General features: G+C 36.3%; 1 long non-coding RNA gene across 1 annotated transcript in view; it reads right to left on the bottom strand.

Annotated features, from left to right (window-relative positions):
• Positions 1-425: 425 nt before the first annotated feature.
• The window catches only part of LOC137206412 (uncharacterized), a 51,628-nt gene continuing 31,638 nt past the window's right edge, over positions 426-20,415 (bottom strand). The window contains exon 3 of the long non-coding RNA XR_010934643.1: positions 426-646. This is a non-coding gene — a long non-coding RNA (uncharacterized lncRNA). The remainder of the gene's footprint in view (positions 647-20,415) is intronic.

The raw sequence follows: 20,415 nt of genomic DNA, 5'->3' as shown, positions 1-20,415 counted from the left end.
TCAGGCTGAGTTGGGGTAAGGTGTCAGACAATTCCAGTGGGATTGGAACTCCTGACATTATAAAGCAAGAGGGCTCACAATCTCAAAAAACAACAATATCAAATAAAATACCACATATACTCACACACAAATGTGATGTTCAGCATCCCCAAACTAACACTTGTTTATAAATACAAGTGTCCCAAATGTTTAAAGACAAGTCATGCTCTCTTTTTAAACACCTTTACGTTTTAAATATGTTTTAAAGTTCATTTTGAGGTACAATATACGTACAGCAAAATGCAAAAATAGAATTGTTGCAGAACCAAACTTGGGTCTGCTCGCCCATGTGCAGTAAAGCCAATTTACTGACACTGGGTTGTGGTGAAGAAAATCACAGTGTTTATTGTAGGGCACCAAGCAAGGAGTCCAGGCAGCTAGTGCTTAAAAGACCCCAAATCCTCAAAGGCTTTCAGGGAAAGGTTTTTAAAGACAGGGTGAGGGAGGGGATTGTGAGGTGTGTGATCAGCTCGGGACAGTGATCTGATTGGTGGGTGGTGAGGTAATCAGGAATCAAAATCATCAGTTCTGGTTCCAGCTGGTCTGAGGTCTATGTGCCTGTGGTCATCATACAGTTAACTTTTTCCACCTGGTGGGTGTTCAGTATCTGCAAAACAGCACAATGGACATGGCTCAGAATATTACCTATAGCCCTTGAGGAGGAACTAAAGGCCCTTAACTTTGTTTAGTGGCTTAACTATTATTATTTGTTTTGCTTGACTGTTTTCCTTTCTGCATTTTCTCACTTCTTGATTAAATTTATTCTTTGGAACTCGGGGAAGGCCTAGGAGATCAAAGTTTTTCTATAGACAAGAGGCAGGTGGAAGACATGCGGGCAGGTGTCTGTCCTAGGAAGGCCCTATAGGACCTGTGTGTTTACAGAAGTGTAGAATTTATTGATTTTTGACAAATGGAAATATTCATATAAACCACACCCCTATAGATTTAGGACTGTTTGATATGGTATAACTTTTACAATTACATTTTAACTGATTGCTCCTGGCTATAAAAGTGCATTTGGTTCCTGCCATTCTTTTGGTAGCCAACAACATGGCAAACCCTCCTATTTATTCTAAAAATGCATCCTTAAGCTGCTGAATTTTCTCAGTAGGCATTTATGTCATCTTCAATGACACTGTTTTGTTTCATTCCAAGTCCTAATTCCTTTTCTTTCTTTTTCTGGTATAACTACACCAATAGTGAACAGATGTAGTTCACCAAAGATGAAAAATGTCCATATTTTTCCAGAAATTGATCCAGTTAGTGGATCAATAACTTTTCACATTAGTTATAATATTTACTACAAGCTGTTTTTAAAGTTTTTTTTAAAGATATCATTTATCTGGCTAAGGAAACTCTTTTTTCCTATTATTAGTTTTTGAAGTTCCTTTTTTCAACCACAAATGGATATTGAATTTTATCCAATACTCTTTTCTGTATCTATTTAGATAATCCTATATAGTTTTTCTCCTTTTATATGTTAATAATGTGAGCAATGTAATCTTATTTTCTAATGTTAAATCAAATTTGTATTCTTGGGGTAAATCCAATTTGATCAAAATAGTTTACTTTTTAATTGTGGAATTCAGTTTGATAAAATATTAATATTTTTATATTACTGTTCATGAATGGTATTGGACTATAAATTTTCTATTTTATAACATCCTTAATTGGTTTTGGTATCAAGAGTATGTTATGCCCAAAAAATGAGTTGGAGGATGTTTCCTCTTTGTCTATATTCTGAAGTCATTCTTGTAGGACTGAAGTTATCAGTTTATGAAATTTGTAGTAGAATTTGTCCTTTAGTATTTAGTAAAACTTGTTACATTTTTGTTGTTTATTTTTGTTTTATAAATAAACTTTATCTTTAAAAAGTTTTTTTAAGTTGAAAATATAGTATAGAGTTGCCATAAGCTTCATACCCAGCTTCCCCTATTATTATTAACATCTTATAATAGTAAGGCATATTTGTTGCAACTAATGAACTGATATTAATACTTTATTGTTAATTAAGGTCCATAGTTTATTCAGATTATCTTAGCTTTTACCTAATGCCCTTTTTCTCTTCCATCCAGGATACCATATTTAGTCATCATGACTCCTTTGGCTGTGACAATTTCTCAGACTTTCCTTGTGACCTTGTCAGTTTGAGGAGTACTGCTTAGGCATTTTGTAGAATGTTTCTCAGGGGAAGTTGTGTGATGTTTTTTTCATGATTAGACCAGGGTTATGGGTTTGGGGGAGGAAGACCACAAGGTACAACACAGAGGTACAACGCTGTTCTAATAATGTCATAACAAGGGTACATGCTAGCCACATGATTTATTCACTGTTGACATTGATCTTCATCATCTGGCTGAGGTAGTGTTTATCAGCTGTGTTCTTTTCTTTCTTTAAAAAGTAGAAGGGTCCTTTACCTCCTTTACTACTCAAAGTGTGGACCACAGATCAGCAGCACCCACATCATCTGGTAGTTTGTTAGAATCACAGTATCTCAAATTCCATCCCAGAAAGAATGAATCAGGATCTGCTAGTTAAAAAGATTCCTAGGTGATTCATATTCTTCTCAACATTTGAAAGCACTGTTTTAAGATAATCTAGCACAGACTCCAGCAATTTTTTTTTTCTGTGAAGGGCCAAATAGTAAATACTTTCAGCTTTGTGGGCTATATAGTCTCTGTCACAATGACTCAACTCTGCCTTTGTAGCAGAAAGCAGTCATTGACAATACGTAAACACATAGGTGTGTTGGCATATTTTTAAAATTTACTTATAGACACTGAAATGGAAAAAGGAAAGATGATCATACATTAGACTCAAGTGGTGGTGACGGTGGAGAATACAAAGAAAATTAGTGTATTCTGGAGATGTCAGGAAGTAAAATCAAGTGGATTTGGTGAAGGATTGGATGTGGGAGATGATGGAGAGGAGATGGTAGTTTCAAGAGTAAGTCTAAGGTTCTGGGTTACAAAACTGGAGGAAGAGCCCTGCTATTAATGGACACATGTCACTGGAAGAGGCCATCCAGGTGAGGAAGATCTTGATTTACTTATGGTCATGTTGAGTTTTAAGTGCCTTTAACATCCTTGGTTTTAACTAGTCAGTTAGCTCTGTAGGACTTGAACTTGAAAGAGAGATCAGTTAAGCAATCTGGGCTACAGCGTCTTCATCTTCTTGTAGGAATAATAAAATATTACTTACAGACCATTGTAAGAATAGAAAATATGTAGTAAAGGAATGCAAGATGCAACAGAATTCATAGTAGTAGTTGTTATAATGCACAAAAATAGCGTCAAGCTTTCTGCCACTGGCTTTTGGCTTGTTTGATTGACTAAACGTTTGCCAGCATTTTAATGGGCACTAAATTGTCCATGTGATATATTCCAGGCCATATAGTTTTGACAGGAAACCTTTGGAAGCAATAAATTGACCTCAAACCACTGCAAGTACAGGATTTTAGCCATAGTTATAAAATAATGAGTACGATTTCTTTACACAGGACTCTTTCAGACCATATCTTCAAAGCCTCCGGTTCTCAATTTTCCCTGCCCACTAGAATTATCTGGGGAGCTTCCAAGAATCCCAGTACATGGGCCAGTTAGATTATAATCCCGATACTCAGTCCTATTAAATCAGGATTTCTAGAGGGTGGCAACTAGATATTGTTATTTTTTTCAAGCCCCCAGATGGATCTGGTATGCAGTCAAAATTGAAAACCACTGGTAGAGGTGACAGTCTTTGTGTGAGTCCAAGCTTGATGGCCAAGCCATCCAGGGAGACATTTAAAATTTTCTTCCATGGTTCAGGACTATGGACTATGGAACAGAATTAGTAGCTTTGAATTTTTCTTCTTTCTCTCTGTTGGGATCTAGTCATCAGGAAGAACGGAGGAACAGTTTCTTTGTTCATGCTGTTTTAGGCTGTCCCTGAAGAATCCTGCTAGACATAGCCGTTGGGGGTTGGCATTGCTCCAGACTCCAGCTAATATTTGAGGACACTCCTCTTTTCCTATATTCCTCACCTGAAGATTATGAATCAAGAGGATAAAGGTGGGAATCTGAAATCTGTGTTTTGAACAGAATGGGCAGATTCTTAAGACAAGGCAGGTTTGGGAAACAATGTCCTAACCATCGTTACTGCAAGTGTGGTACTTGGACCACCAGAAAAAGCATCACTGAGGAGGGAAACACAATCTCACGCATTCCAGGTCTATGAATCAGAATACATTTTAAGACAATCCTAAGGTAATTCATATGCCTATTAAAGTTTGAGAAGCACTGCCCTAAAACAGTGTTTCCCAAAGAGATCTTCCAGACCACCTACAACATAACAACTTGGAGTGCTAATTAACAATGGTCTACTCCAAACCTTACCAATCAGAATCTCTGGTTGGGGGAGGGGGCTGGAAATCTTCATGTTTAACAAGATCAACTACTGACTCTTATGACAACAACTACAGTTTGAGAATCTTAGATCTAGAACTGGTTTAGTGAACATTTGCTCAGGCCACTCCAAGGAGCTGGACCAACATCACAGGGTAAAATGTTGTGAGTTGGGTTATTGGCTCCAATACTCAAATGTGGACTAGAGCTAGAAACAACTCACTATAGACTTTTATTTTTGTTACCATACCTACCACATATTGGTCAACATGTGTGGGCCCAGAAAGTCTTACTCATGGATCAACATGTTAAACATGCATGACTCAGAGGATGTGATCATAAAAGGAGCTTTATTTTTCTTTTCCACTGTCCCTTGAAACATGCTTGGGGATGGGGAGTGGTGAATACTTCCTCTGCCTTCAGGTGAAAATCCAGGTGACCATCATGATTTTATAGGTACAGTAATACAAACTCTGAGCTAGATAGAATATTAACAGATGTTGAACTAGATTGAATATTAACATATGTTTCCTCCTTGGCTGGGGTTGGCTATAGATGGGCCACCTGCTTTTGGAGAGAAGATATGGTCTTCCTCATTTTCCCTTTTCCTTCTCTTACTCACTAGCTATGCCACTGACATCTTCTGGAATAAGCAAGGAGAGGCAAGAAGAAGAACAATGGGAGCAGACAATTATTATTTGACTGATAACTATCACAAATTCACTTTCTTTGGGCCTGGTGTAGATTTAAAGTATGGACACTTTCATAGGTTTTTGTTGGTTACCCTACTGGACTTCACTAACTCACCTCCCATGATGCGGATGACACATTCTATTCATCAAGCTGCCACTCTTCCCTCAGCCACTAGTTTTCTGGACACTCATTCAACACAGACACTCTTGGATTCCCAACAGCTGACAAAGTAGTCACCTTAGACGAGAATCAAAGTAGTTTTAGGCTCATATCCTTCAGTTTGATGCAAATACAGGTCATCAAAGACATGGGCATCCTTTGTCCCACTTTTTCCTTCTTCCATTGGAAGTATGGTAATTTCCTAAACTTGGCCCTCAACTCTCACTCCTTCTTACTCTGCCTTCTTGATCTGAAAGCCACAGACTCTTGACCTTGGAATACTCAAACGGAGGTCAGACTCCAGTCACTGTACTTTTCTTACCATGAGGACCAACACTTACCATGTTCTTCAAGTGGTCATGATGAAGCCACTCCCATTTGACTTGAGGAGCAGGAAAATGCATACTCTTCCTTCCTCAATAGGGCCTGGTCCTTACAGCACAACAACTCTCACTAAAGAAACTCTATCACCAAATCCAAACACCTGACTCTTTATCCTTTATTTTTGTGACACATTCAAAGTCATTGAAATGGTTCTCAGTCATTTCTTTTAAATTTTTTGCCTATAGTATGGCACCTCCATTGGAATCTGATATCTGCCATATATTGCTACATCAGATGAAACTTCCAATTTAACATCTTGTTACAGTATGAAGAATACACATTTTCCTTTTCTAAGCAAAGAAAAGTTGGATGAATTTTAAAGGAATGAGTTGTAAGATTAGTGGTAAATTCAGTCTATCAGCAAATTTTTATAGGAAGCTGATTAATACATTAAGATTGAGATAATCTTTGAAACCTTAGAAAGTATAAAAAATTGATTATCCTTTTCTGTTATTTACTATATGAATGACTACATAAAAACAAGCAAGTGTACAGTTTGGGAAGGAAGAAGTAAAACTGTCTTTGTTCATGGGAAGGAAGAAACAAAACTGTCTTTGTTCACAGATGACATGATTGTCTTTACAGAAAATCTGAAAGAATTGACAAAAAAAGAAAACTTCTTGGAACGAATTAGTGATATCACAAAGTTGCAGGATACAAGGTTAACATAACAAAAGTCAATCACTTTCCTATGTACCAGCAATAAACAAGTAAATTTGAAATTAAAAGCAATATTATTTACATTAGCACCCCCCCCCTTAAAAAATACTTAGTCTAACAAAATATGTACAAGATCTATATAGGAAAACTACAAAACTCTGATAAAAGAAATTTTTTAAAGAATTAAATAAGAGATATCCCATGTTCATGAATAGGAAGACTAAATATTGTCAAGATGTCAGTTCATCCCAACTTGATTTATAAATTCAATGCAATCCCAATCAACATCTCAGCAAGTTATTTTGAGGATATTGACAAACTGATTCTAAAGTTTATTTGGAGAGGCAAAAGACTCAGAATAGCTAACACAATATTGAAGGAAAAGAACAAAGTTAGAGGGCTGAAACTGTTTGACTTGAAGACTTTCTATACAGTTACAGTAATCAAGCCAAGTGTGGTATTGGCAAAAGAATAGACAGATAAATGAATGGAACTGTACAGAGAGCTTGGATATGGATCTACATAAACATAGTCAATTGATCTTTGACAAAGGAGTAAAGGGAATGCAATGGAGAAAAGATAATCTCTTTACCAAATGGTGCTGGAACAATTGAAGGTGCACATGCAAAAATAAATAAATAAGAATCTAGACACAGACCTTACACATTTCACAAAAATTAACTCAAAATGGATCATAGACCTAAATGTGAAAGGCAAAACTATAAAATTCCTAGAAGCTAACATAACAGAAAACCTACATGACCTTGGGTATGGTGATGACTTTTTAGATAAAACACCAAAGGCATGATCCATGAAAGAAATAATTGATAATCTTGTCTTCTTTAAAGTTAAAAACTTCTGCTCAGCAAAAGACACTGTCAAGAGAATGAGAAGACAAGCCACAGACAGGTAGAAAATATTTGCAAAAAAACCACATCTAATAAAGGACTAGCATCCAAAATATACAAAAAACTCTGTAAAACTCAGCAATAAGAAAACTAACAACCTTATTTTAAAAATGGGCAAAAGACCTAAACAGATACATTACCAAAGAAGATATACAGATGGTAAATAAGCATATGAAAAGATGCTCCTCACCATATATCATCAGAGAAATGCAAATTGAAATAAGGAGATACCACTCTGCACCTATTAGAATGTCACCACCATTGCTGACAAGGATGTAGAACAAGAGGAGCTCTCATTCATTGCTGGTGGGGATGCAAGATAGTAAAACCACTTTGGTAGACAGTTTGGAAATTTCTTACAAAACTATACCTACTCTTACAAGCAATCACACTCCTTGGTATTTACTCAAATGAGTTGAAAACTTATGTCCACACAAAAATGTGCACACAGATGTTTATAGCAGCTTTATTCATAATTGCAATAACTTAGAAGCAGCCAAGATGTCCTTCAGTAGGTGAATGAATAAACCATGGTATATCCAGACAATGGGATATTATTCAGCCCAAAAAGAAATGAACTATCAAGCCATGAAAAGACACAGAGGAGCCTTAAATATATACTATTCAGTAAAAGAAGCCAATCTGAAAAGGCTACATACTGAATGATTCAAGTTGACCCTTGAACAACTCAGAGGTTAATCCACATATAACTTAGAGTCAGCCCTCCATATCCAGGTTCTTCTGCATGTGCAGATTCAACCAACTGCAGACAGGGTAGTACTGTAGTATTTGCTATTGAAAAATATCTTATGTATAAATGGACCTGTGCAGTTCAAATTCTTGTTGTTCAGGGGTCAACTTGTATATACATTCTGGAAAAGGCAAAACCATGGAAACAGTAAAAATATTAGTAATTTATAAGTGTTAGGAGGGAGGGAGATGAATAGGCAAAACACAAAGGATTTTTAGGGCAATGAAACTATTCTAATGATACTATACAGTGGATACGTGTCATGCCATATTTGTCAGAACCCACAGAATGTACAACACCAAGAGTGACCCCTAATGTAATTTATGGGCTTGGGGTGATAATGATGCAGATTCACTGACTATAACAAATGTACCACTCTGATATGGTTGTGGATAGTGAGGGTGGAGGGAAAACGTGTATATAGAAACTCTCTATACTTCGCATTCAATTTTGCTGTGAACCTAAAACCATTCTAAAAAAGAGTCTATTTAAAATATTTTTTAAAAAACCCAACAATATCAAGCAACTTGTTAATAAATAACAGAAGTTATACCAAGAAACACTCACAATCAAGTTCTCTGTTTGGCCATATCTCAGAAAATACTTTAGAGGATGCAGTTAATGATAAAAGCAAGCAATGGGAAACAAACTATAACAAAGTAGATACAATGACAAGGATCTATATCTCAACTGATTTTATTAGCATTGCTCAGGACTCCAGGTATTTGGCTCACATATACTTGGGCAATATTTTAAGACCGACTCAACTGTGTGCATTGACCATGCAGGGTCTGGATGAGGGACAATAAGCATTCCAAAGGGTCAGAAAATAATTTTGTTTTCATGATAATCAAATGACAGAAGGAATATAAAGCATTTAATATTGTCCTCAAAACTGTTTAAACATATTTTCACTGCCTCTTAAAACTTACAACCAGTTCTCCTTCAGCATTCTTGATCACCATTACCTATGCCATTTTTTTGCCAAAGTACTGATTATCTTCTAACTACAACATAATTTACACATTACGTTGTTTATAATTTTTCCACCCTCCACCCCTTCCCCATTATCATATAAACACTATGTGAGCAGGATCTTTGTCATTTTTGTTCCCTGATCTATACTAAGTACCTAGAACAATGCGTGGCACTTAGTAAATGCTCAATAAGTATATTTAATTGAATTTAAATGTGTGTGTTGACTATTTGCCTTGAAGGTGATAATTCTGCCGTTTCTTTCAAAGGAACACTTCTCCCTGCATTTATTTTATTCCTCCAAGTTGCCTTAACTTCCCTTATCTCCTGAACATTGAAAAGTAATGGAATTGAGGCAGAAAAAAAGAGGCAGGAGTTTGAAGTATTAACCTCATCACTGAGGAAGTCACTTTTCCTCTGTATTTTCTTTTTAAGCTTTAAACTGAAGAGTAAATAATGAAAAGAGTATACACTATATGCATAAAACTTAATGAATGCTCACATTCTGAACACCCCTGTGAACTCAGCTGTCAGACATTACCTGTTCCCAGAAGTAAATCCTATCTTGAATGTTATCACCAATGATTAGTACTGTCTGATTTAGGACTTGTAATACATGGAATCATATAGTTTGTGCTCTTTTGTGTCTGGTTTCTTTCACTCAACACTGTATTGTGGAAGCTATTCATACTACTGTGTGCAGTTGTAGTTTGTCTGTTCTCAGTGTACATAATACTCTATCATGTGAATATACCACAGTTAATTTACCTATTCCACTGCTGACCAGGTAGCCTTCTTCTCTACATTTTACACTTGAAGCATGTTGATTGGGATTCCCCTGACTCTTGCAGTTAGCGGTCAGTTAAGCTCAAAACTCAAATTAAACTTCATGATGAAGGCCAACTCCTTCCTCTGTCCCCATAAACAATGCAAAGTGGTAAAGATGGATTTAGGTGCAAAAAGAAAACTGGGATGAAAAACCAACACGCGTTAATTATAGATCATATCTCTTTGTTTCAGGTAGGAGGTGCGTCTGGTCTTGTCTGGTCCCATTCATGTGTCTGTGGTTGTCTGTGAGTTGGGGAGGGTGATTTTGGCTGGATTCTTCATTGTCCTGTGGTGCTGGTCTGGGCTTGTTCATGCGGTGGTGGAAAGATTATGAGAGAGCGTGGAAGTACACAAGCTTTCCGAGGTCTAGACTCAAAATAAAACATCACTTCCTCCACATTCTATTGGCCAAGGCAAGTCACAAGAACAGCCAAGACACGACTTGGGTCATGGTGTAGGGAGGGAGACAAGGTTTCAAACAATAAATTGTTTCCTGATGGAAGGGTTTCAAAGTCACGTTGCAAAGGGCATGAAGCACTGAGGACATTTTTGCTACTGTACTACCATACTATGTCTTAAGATAAGATTATCTCACAATAGATCAGATCATCTCATCTTTATGACAATTCTTGATATGCTTCTATTTCAAACCACGATTTTCTGTTTTCACTCATTCATATATTAACAAATATTTAAATGTCTTAACTATTCTAGACACTTGATCTACCTTTCTGGAGCTTACAATTTTATCTCATAATCACAAGTAAAATTGCTGGATTCCTTTTTTTTTTTTTTTTTGCGGTACGCGGGCCTCTCTCTGTTGTGGCCTCTCCCGTTGCAGAGCACAGGCTCCAGACGCGCAGGCTCAGCGGCCATGGCTCACGGGCCCAGTCGCTCCACGGCATGTGGGATCTTCCCGGACCGGGGCATGAACCCTTGTCCCCTGCATCGGCAGGCGGACTCTTAACCACTGCGCCACCAGGGAAGCCCTGCTAGATTCCTTTAGCTTGAAAATCTGTATTTTTGAAGGCATATGTCTAGGGAGCCAGCCACGATTCATTAATTTTTTTTCTATGCCCCTTAAATCATACTAGATATTTTGGTATAAATTCCAACTAGTATAGCTTCAGAAATAGCTATAGAAAAAATTTAGTTACTAACCATCTGACATATGCACCATGTGAGTATTTGTAGGCCCACCACCTACAATGGGTGGGCCATGGACCATTAATAAGTTTTACCAGGGAGCTTGTGAGAAATGCAGAATATCAGACCCTGATTCAGACCTGCTGAATCAGAATCCCTAGTGGTGGAGCCCAGGAATCTGCCTATTTCCTAGTTTTTCAGGTGATATCAGGTGATGATAAGTGAAAGTTTGTGAACCATTGATTTAGGGGCCAGTTTTTCAAGGCTTTTCACCATTAAGAATAAAAGGAGTTTGATGTTTCTATATCATAGTTGGAATGAAGTAGTGACTTTGACATATCAAAGTCATATTTTTCAATCAAAATTTATTCTTATTCTATTGTATTCTGGATATTAGATTTTTGGTTTATTTTTTTTTCCTACAGAATATATTTGGTCTGGATGTTATACAATGGCTTTTGAGTGGAAGAAACAAAGATTTGACCTTGACTTTGACATACCATTAAAGTATAAAATTCATTGTGGATACTACTTTTTTCATATTATTAATGTTACTCCTTTTAAACTATTTGATAGATTCTTTTTCTAATTATTTATATTGTTTACTATTAATAATATGGAATTTTATTAGATTTTTTTCTTTTGGGCATTGATATTCATTCTTTCTCACTACATTCAATCAGCCTCATTTTTCCCTCCATCAGAATTCTCCATGAACATCCAATGCTTTTGACCCACTGTTTGTCCAACTTCACACTTTTCACCTTTTTTTTTTCTCTTTAATTAACTTAATTGCCCATATCTTTCTTCTTTTCCTTTTCCTTCATGGATCAGGTCAAGATTTTCTTCTTTATCTTTTTAAAGTCAGACTATAAAAGTTCTCAAATTTCTTGCTTAGTCAAAATCCACTGTGGATGAGGTGACTCCTCAGGACAATTTTATTCCAAGTGGTAATTCAGGATCCCATATGTGTCCACCTTTGTTTCTGCCATCTTGTCAGCCATCTTGCAGGGTTGGGTTGCCAGGGAAAGAGAAGAGAGGGCTGAAACATCACTCAGTGTGGTGGACAGTGTCTAGGGTGGTTCCATGATCCCTGCCTCCTGTTTCACACCCTTGTGTGAGCCTCTCCCTTGGAGTGTAGGATGACTGTGACTTGCTTCCAGCTAAGTGTATGGCAAAGGTGAAGGGATGTAGGTGTTTGTTTAACTCATCTTTGAAGCAGAGGCCTCAGGTAGTATCCAGACTCCTGACCCTTAGAAACTGTGAGATAATAAATGTATGCTGGCTGACGCCACTAAGTTCATGGTCATTTGTTATGCAGTAATAAATAATTAATACCCTGCCTTAGCACCTCATGTGAACACATAGTAAATATTATGATTTTATTATGTGAATGACTGTAACCTTCACTGAGAACTTGTACTATGACCAAGCCTCTCAATCATAGGGCACACTAGAGGCGTTTTGTCTGGACTGCTGTAAAAATAAAAAATCTCTGTTTTCAAATGAAAATCAGATGAGAGAAGGACTATGACTCATTAGCTAGTCATGCTGTCTTCACTCCTTCATGGCTGTGGTGGTGGGTATCAGTTTACAATTCATCAGATCTTTCCGGTTTAGGAAAGTATGTTAGGAGATGGGTCAGATGTTTAGTGGGTTTGAAGACAGTGCTGCCAATGGTGATGAGGAATATGATTAGATAAACTTCCACTGCTTTTTAACATTCATGTTCTTCTTGCGAGATGGGGAATGAATATAAAATCAACTATAATAACAGCAAAACTTAACTTCCTAAGCTGGAGTTGCTCAAATAGGGAGGAAAATAAAAGAACAATTTCATTCCTAGCTAATCTAGAAATCAAATACTGTAATTCTTTGGTCCCAGAAATTTGGCAGTCTGATTCCTTCTGAACAAAGATGTATTAGCAATGTGAGTCTTTTGCTATGGAGACCTCATGACGCTCATAAAACATTCCATTGTGGTTTCTCAAGTGAGATAGGGAGTTGTTTCTTAAAAAATAAGAAATTGGCATTATCTAAAGAAATGAAGAAATTACAGAAATTTGTTAACATCAGCTTTTCTGAGAACATGGGAAATGTCAAAATAGGTTCAAAGCAATAGGCTTTCTAACTGAGAATTCTGTTACATGGTAGCACCAAAGGCTATTTCTTGAACAACTAAAAGTTATCCACCATTCACTAAATACACATCACGTACCTAAAATTTCCCCTAAGTTTTAGTTTATTAATTTATTCCTGAAGACTGAACTAAACCTTTCTTGAAATTGACTTAAAATTATGCCAAGTTAACATGCCACACTCATGGCCATATAGCATATATTTATATTCTGAACCTCAGATAATAAGATTCACAATTTTAAATATTATAGACTAAACGGAAAATTGGAGTGAATAAAGTCAATACAATTTAAATTATGACTTTAAAAACTTGTCATCATATTTAATTTTAACTACACAAGTAGTAAGTGCAAAATGTGACTCCACGATACCACATTCTCACCACACTCAACCTTCATGTTTTGTGCTTCTGGTGTCCTATTTAATAAATCACTTAGCAAAAACTGTTCAAATGTTTGAATACAGTAACTACTGGAAGCCTTATTAATGTACTGTTTATATTTAGATCTATAATCCACCTGTAATTGTGAATATTATGGGGTACTTCTTCCCACCAAGGCCCTCTGATATCTTCTTTGCTGTAACAAATAAGTCTGTTTCTGGACTCTTTCTTCTATTCAAGTGGGATATTTGTTTGTCCTCATGCCAACATGACACTGTTTTAATATGTATGTTTTATAATATGTCTTGATATCTAATGATGTAAATCCTTCAGCTTGGTTCTTCTCGTTGAAGATTGCCATTGGTATTTCTGTTCTAATGTATTTTGCAGTCGACTGCATTGCTCGTGGTTCTCTTTCTCTCCCTGGTGGTAGGATTATACATCCACACCCTTGCCATGGCCTCATGGTTGGCAAGGTATATTTTCACTGACTTTGGGCTTGGGTATACGGCTTGATTTTATTGATAGGACATTGGCAGATATGAGACGAACAAAGGCTTCAGACATGCTTGTTTAGTTGGCTTCTTGCAGTCCTGATATAACGAGAAGAGCATAACCTGGGTAAATGGTGCCTCCCAGCCAGGGTTTCAAACAGACTAAAGCAGGTGAATCAAAACTGCCCCAGCTGAGCCATAAACCCAAGCCCAAAGCAGAACCACCCCAGACCTGCCAGTGTACATATGTGCTCCTTTTAAAAAATATGTTTGTTCCCAAATTAATTATTTTTAATGAACTATTTTAAAATAAGTTTACAAGGAATTCCCTGGCAGTCCAGTGGTTAGGACTCCACACTTCCACTGCAGGGGGCACAGGTTTGATCCCTGGTTGGGGAACTAAGATCCATGCATGATGCGTGGCAAAAAAAAAAAAATAGTTTTACATTTTCAGAAAAATTGTGAAGCTGGAAACATTTATAGAGTTCCCATATATCCAATCCCCCCCTTATTGACATCTTATATTAGTATGAGTGAGACTAGGCAAAACCAGAACAGTCTCCTACCTGAAACAGAGAGATATGATATATAATAAATGCTTGTTGGTTTTTCACCCCAGTATTCTTTTCTCACCTAAATCCATCTTTACCACTTTCATTGTTTAAATAAAGTTTTTATTTTAGAACAGTGTTGGATTTACAAAAATGTTGCAAAGCTAGTACAGAGACTTCTCATATACTTCACATCTGATTTTCCCTACTGTGAACATCTTATATTAGAATGGGACATTTGTCCCAAGTAACGAACCAATATTTTACAATATTTTTAAAGTCCATACTTCATTCAGATCACTTTAATTTCTACCTAATGTCCTTTTTCTGTACCAGAATCACATCTACTATACCAAATTACATGTCATCATGTCTCTTTAAGCTCCTTTTGACTGTGACAGTTTCTCAGACTGTCCTTGTTTTTGATGATCTTGACAATTTGGAGGTATATTGCTGAGGCATTCAGGAGTAGTACTCTTGTTAGAAGTTGTGTGATGTTCTTCTCAGGATTAGACTGAGGTTATCGGTTTTGGGAAGGAAGACCACAGAGGTAAAGTGTCATTCTCATCTCATCATATCCAAAGTATATATTATCAATATGACATCACTGCTGATGTTAATCCTGACAAACTGCCTGAGGTGGTATTTGTCAGCTATCTCCCGTGAAAACTTACTCTTTATTCCCCATCACCAAACTATACTCTCTGGAAGGAAGTCTCTATGCACTACCCACATTTAAGGACTAGGGAGTTATATTCCTCCTCTTTAAAGTATCTATATAAATAAATTGCAATTGTTTACACAAATCTATCCATTCTTCTCAATTTATTTATTTCTTAAACCGTTAATTTATATCAGAATAGACTCATGGATATTTACTTTATATTTTGGATTATAATACAACTATAGTTTATGTATTATATTGCTCAATTTGTTAAAACTTCGGTCACTGGGAGCTCTTTCAGCTAGCTCCTGTGTCCCACTGACATAGTCTCATCATGGTTTTTAAATTTTTTTTTATTTTTATTTTTTAGCATTTCCTTACTTTATGGCACTACAAAATACAAAATGTACTGTGTGTTTTGGGTACTAGGGTCTACTCAGCTGACAGAACATGAAACTATGTGTGCATACTAACCTGTGTTCATATAAATAACTATAAATATTTCCATGTGTAACCATCCATATTTATATTAAGCACATGAGTTTATACCAATGTCTCCAACTCTAGCCCAGTTTCACATGGATCCTTCTAGGTTTCTCCTCTTGCTTATGAGTAACCTCCCAGCCCAACAGTGAAAACCCTGGCTCTCACTACCTGCCATACATTTACTTACTTTTCCAATTCCAGTATACATAAATGGTTATATCTGAACTATTAAACCATACCTCCACTGAATACACATTTATGAACTAGAGTACAGTACTTATATACAATTATTTTAATGTTTCCCTCTTAGCACTATTTTTGTTGCATCCCAAAGATTCTGAATAAGCTGTATTTTTATTTTCATTTAGTTCAAAATATTTTTATTTCTCTTGAGATTACTATTTTGGCCATGTATTATTTAGGTCAATTTCCAAATAATTTAGATTTTCCAGCTATCTTTCCATTATTGATTTCTTGTTTAACTCCACTGTGGTCTGGAATCATACTTTGTAGAATTCTTTGTATTTTTTTAAATAGATCCTTATTGGAGTATAATTGCTTCACAATACCATGTTAGTTTCTGTTGCACAACAAAGCAAATCAGCCATATGCATACACATGTCCCCATATTCCCTCCCTCTTGAGCCCCCCTTCCATCCTCCTTATCCCACACCTCTAGGTCATCACAAAGCACTGAGCCGATCTTCCTGTGCTATGCTGCTGCTTCCCACCAGCCAACTATTTTACATTCTGTAGTGTATATATGTCGACGCTACTCTCACTTTGCCCCAGCTTTGCCCTCCCACTCCATGTCATCAAGTCCATTCTCTATGTCTGCCTCTTTATTCCTGCCCTGAAACTAGGTTCAACAGTACCATGGGTTTTTTTTAGATTCCATATATATGCGTTAGCATACAGTATTTGTTTTTTTTACTTATTTCACTCTGTATGACAGACTCTAGGTCCATTCACCTCACGACAAATAACTCAGTTTCGTTTCTTTTTATGGCTGAGTAATATTCCATTGTATATGTGTGCCACATCTTCTTTATCCATTCATCTGTCTATGGACACTTAGGTTGGTTCCATGTCCTCGCTATTGTAAGTACTGCTACAATGAACACTATTGTGCATGTCTCTTTTTGAATTACGGTTTTCTCAAGGTATATGCCCAGTAGCGGGATTGCTGGGTCATATGGTAGTTCTATTTTTTGTTTTTGAGGGAAACTCCATACTGTTTTCCATAGTGGTTTTATCAATTTATATTCCCAACAACAGTGTAGGAGGGTTCCTTTTTCACCATACCCTTCCCAGAATTTATTGTTTCTAGCTTTTTTGATAATGGCCATTCTGACCGCATGAGGTGAAACTTCACTGTAGTTTTGATTTGCATTTCTCTAATAGTAATGTTGAGCATCTTTTCATGTGCCTCTTGGCCATCTGTATGTATTCCTTGGTGAAATGTCTATTTAGGTCATCTGCCCATTTTTTAACTGGATTATTTGTTTTTTTGATATTGAGCTCCATGAGCTATTTGTATATTTTGGAGATTAATCCTTTGTCTGTTGTTTCATTTGCAAATATTTTCTCCCATTCTGATGGTTGTCTTTTTGTCTTGTTTATGGTTTCTTTTACTGAGCAAAAGCTTTTAAGTTTAATTAAGTCCCATTTGTTTATTTTTGTTTTTATTTCTGTTACTCTAGGAGATGGATCAAAAAAGATCTTCCTGTGGTTTATGTCAAAGAGTGTTTTTCCTATGCTTTCGCCTAAAAGTTTTATACTGTCTGGTCCTACATTTAAGTCTTTAATCCATTTGGAGTTTATTTTTGTGTACAGTGTTAGGTAGTGTTCCAATTTCATTTTTTACATGTAGTTGTACAGTTTTCCCAGCACCACTTATTGAAGAGGCTGTCTTTTCTCCACTGTATGTTCTTGCCTCCTTTGTCATAAATTAGGTGACCACATGTGCATGGGTTTATCTCCGGGCACTCTATCCTGTACTGCTGATCTATATTTCTGTTTTTGTGCCAGTACCATACTGTCTTAATTATTGTAGCTTTGTGGTATAGTTTGAAGCTGGGGAGCCTGATTCCTCCAACTCCGTTTTTCTTTCTCAAGATTGCTTTGGCTTTCAGGGTCTTTTGTGTTTCCATATGAATTGTAAGACTTTTTTTCTAATTCTGTGAAGAATGCCACTGGTAGTTTGATAGGAATTGCACTGAATCCATAGACTGCTTTGGGTAGTATAGCCATTTTCACAATATTGATTCTTCCAACCCAAGAACATGGTATATTTCTCCATCTGTTTATGTCATCTTTGATTTTTTTCATCAGTGTTTTATAGTTTCCTGAGTATAAGTCTTTCACCTCCTTAGGTAGGATTATTCCTAGGTATTTTATTCTTTTTGTTGCAATGGTAAATGGGAGTGTTTCCTTAATTTCTCTTTCTGAGTTTTCATTGTTGGTGTATAGGAATACCAAAGATTTCTGTGCACTAATTTTGCATCCTGCAACCTTATGAAATTCATTGATTAGTTCTAGTAGTTTTCTGGTGGCATTTTTAGGATTTTCTATGTATAGTATCATGCCATTGGCAAACAGTGACTGTTTTACTTCTTCTTTTCCAATTTGGATTCCTTTTGTTTCTTTTTCTTCTCTGACTGCTGTGGCTAGGGCTTCCAAAACTATGTTGAATAAGAGTGGCGAGAGTGGACATCCTTGTCTTCTTCCTGATCCTAGTGGAAATGCTTTCAGTTTTTCACCATTGAGTATGATGTTTGCTGTGGGTTTGTCATATATGACCTTTATTATGTTGAGGTAGTTTCCCTCTATCTCCATTTTCTGGAGAGTTTTTATCATAAATGGGTGTTGAATTTTGTCAAAAGCTTTTTCTGCATCTATTGAGATGATCATATGGTTTCTATTCCTCAATTTGTTAATATGGTGTATCACATTGATTGATTTGCATATATTGAAGAATCATTGCATCCCTGGGATAAATCCCACTTGATCAATATCCTTTTAATGTGTTGTTGGATTCTGTTTGCTAGAATTTTGTTCAGGATTTTTGCACCTATGTTCATCAGTGATACTGGTCTATAATTTTCTTTTCTTTTGGTATCTTTTTCTGGTTTTGGTATCAGGGTGATGGTGGCTTTTTAGAATGTATTTTGAAGTGTTTCTCCCTCTGCAATTTTTTTGGAAGAGTTTGAGAAGGACCGGTGTTAGCTCTTCTCTAAATGTTTGATAGAATGTGCCTGTGAAGCCATGTGGTCCTGGACTTTTGTTTGTTGGAAGATTTTTAATTAGGGTTTCATTACTTGTGATAGATCTGCTTAAATTTTATAATTCTTCCTGATTTAGTCTTGGAAAATTGTACATTTCCAAGAATTTGTCCATTTCTTCATGGTTGTCCATTTTATTGGCATATAGTTGTTTGTAGTAGTCTCTTATAATCCTTTGTATTTCTGCAGTGTCAGTTGTGATTTCTCCTTTTCCATTTATAATTTTATTGATTTGAATCCTCTCCCTTTTTTTCTTGATGAGTCTGGCTAAGGGTTTACAATTTTGTTTATCTTCTCAGAGAACAAGCTTTTAGTTTCATTGATCTTTGCTACTGTTTTCTTCATTTCTATTTCATTTATTTCTGCTCTGAACTTTATGATTTCTTTCCTTCTACTGACTTTGGGTTTTCTTTGTTCTTATTTCTCTAGTTGTTTTAAGTGTAGGGTTAGATTGTTTATTAGAGAATTTTATTGTTTCTTGAGGTGAGATTGAATTGCTATAAACCTCCCTCTTAGAACTGCTTTTGCTGAGTCCCGTAGGTTTTGAGTTGTCGTGTTTCCATTTTCATTTTTTACTATGTATTTTTTAATTTCTTCTTTGATTTCTTCAGTGATCTCTTGGTTATTTAGTAGTGCACTGTTTAGCCTCCATGTATTTTTGTTTTTTACAGTTTTTTTCCTGTAATTGATTTCCAATCTCATAGCCTTGTGGTCAGAAAATATGGTTGATATGATTTCAATTTTCTTAAATTTTCCGAGGCTTTATTTGTGATCCAAGATGTGATCCTGGAGAATGTTCCATGTGCACTTGAGAAGAAAGTGTATTCTGCCACTTTCAGGTGGAATGTTCTATAAGTATCAATTAGATCTATCTGGTCTATTGCGTCATATAAAGCTTGTGTTTCCTTATGTATTTTCTGTTTGGATGATCTGTCCATTGGTGTAAGTGCGGTATTAATGTCCCCTACTATTACTGTGTTACTGTTGATTTCCCCTTTCATGGTTGTTAGCATTTGCCTTATGTATTGAGGTGCTCCTATGTTGGATGCATAAACATTTATAATTGTTATATCTTTTTCTTGGATTGATCCTTTGTTCATTATGTAGTGTCCCTCCTTATCTCCTGTAACAGTCTTTATTTTAAAGTCTATTTTATCTGATATGAGTATTGCTACTTCAGCTGTATTTTGATTTCCATTTGCATGGAATATCTTTTTCCATCCCCTCACTTTCTGCCTGTATGCTTCCCTAGGTCTGAAGTGGGTCTGTTGTATACAGCATATATATGGGTCTTGTTTTTGTATCCATTCAACCAGTCTGTGTCTTTTCATTGGGGTATTTAATCCATTTACATTCAAGGTAATTATCGATATGTATGTTCCTATTACCATTTTCTTCATTGGTTTGGGTTTGTTTTTGTGGGTCTTTTTCTTCTCCTGTGAGTCCCGCTTAGAGAAGTTTCTTTACTATTTGTTGTAAAGCTGGTTTGC

This window comes from Pseudorca crassidens, chromosome 15, assembly GCF_039906515.1.
Source record: "Pseudorca crassidens isolate mPseCra1 chromosome 15, mPseCra1.hap1, whole genome shotgun sequence".
Taxonomy (NCBI): domain Eukaryota; kingdom Metazoa; phylum Chordata; class Mammalia; order Artiodactyla; family Delphinidae; genus Pseudorca; species Pseudorca crassidens.
The sequence above is the reverse complement of the archived record's forward strand: the minus strand, read 5'-3'. Positions and strand labels throughout refer to the sequence as shown.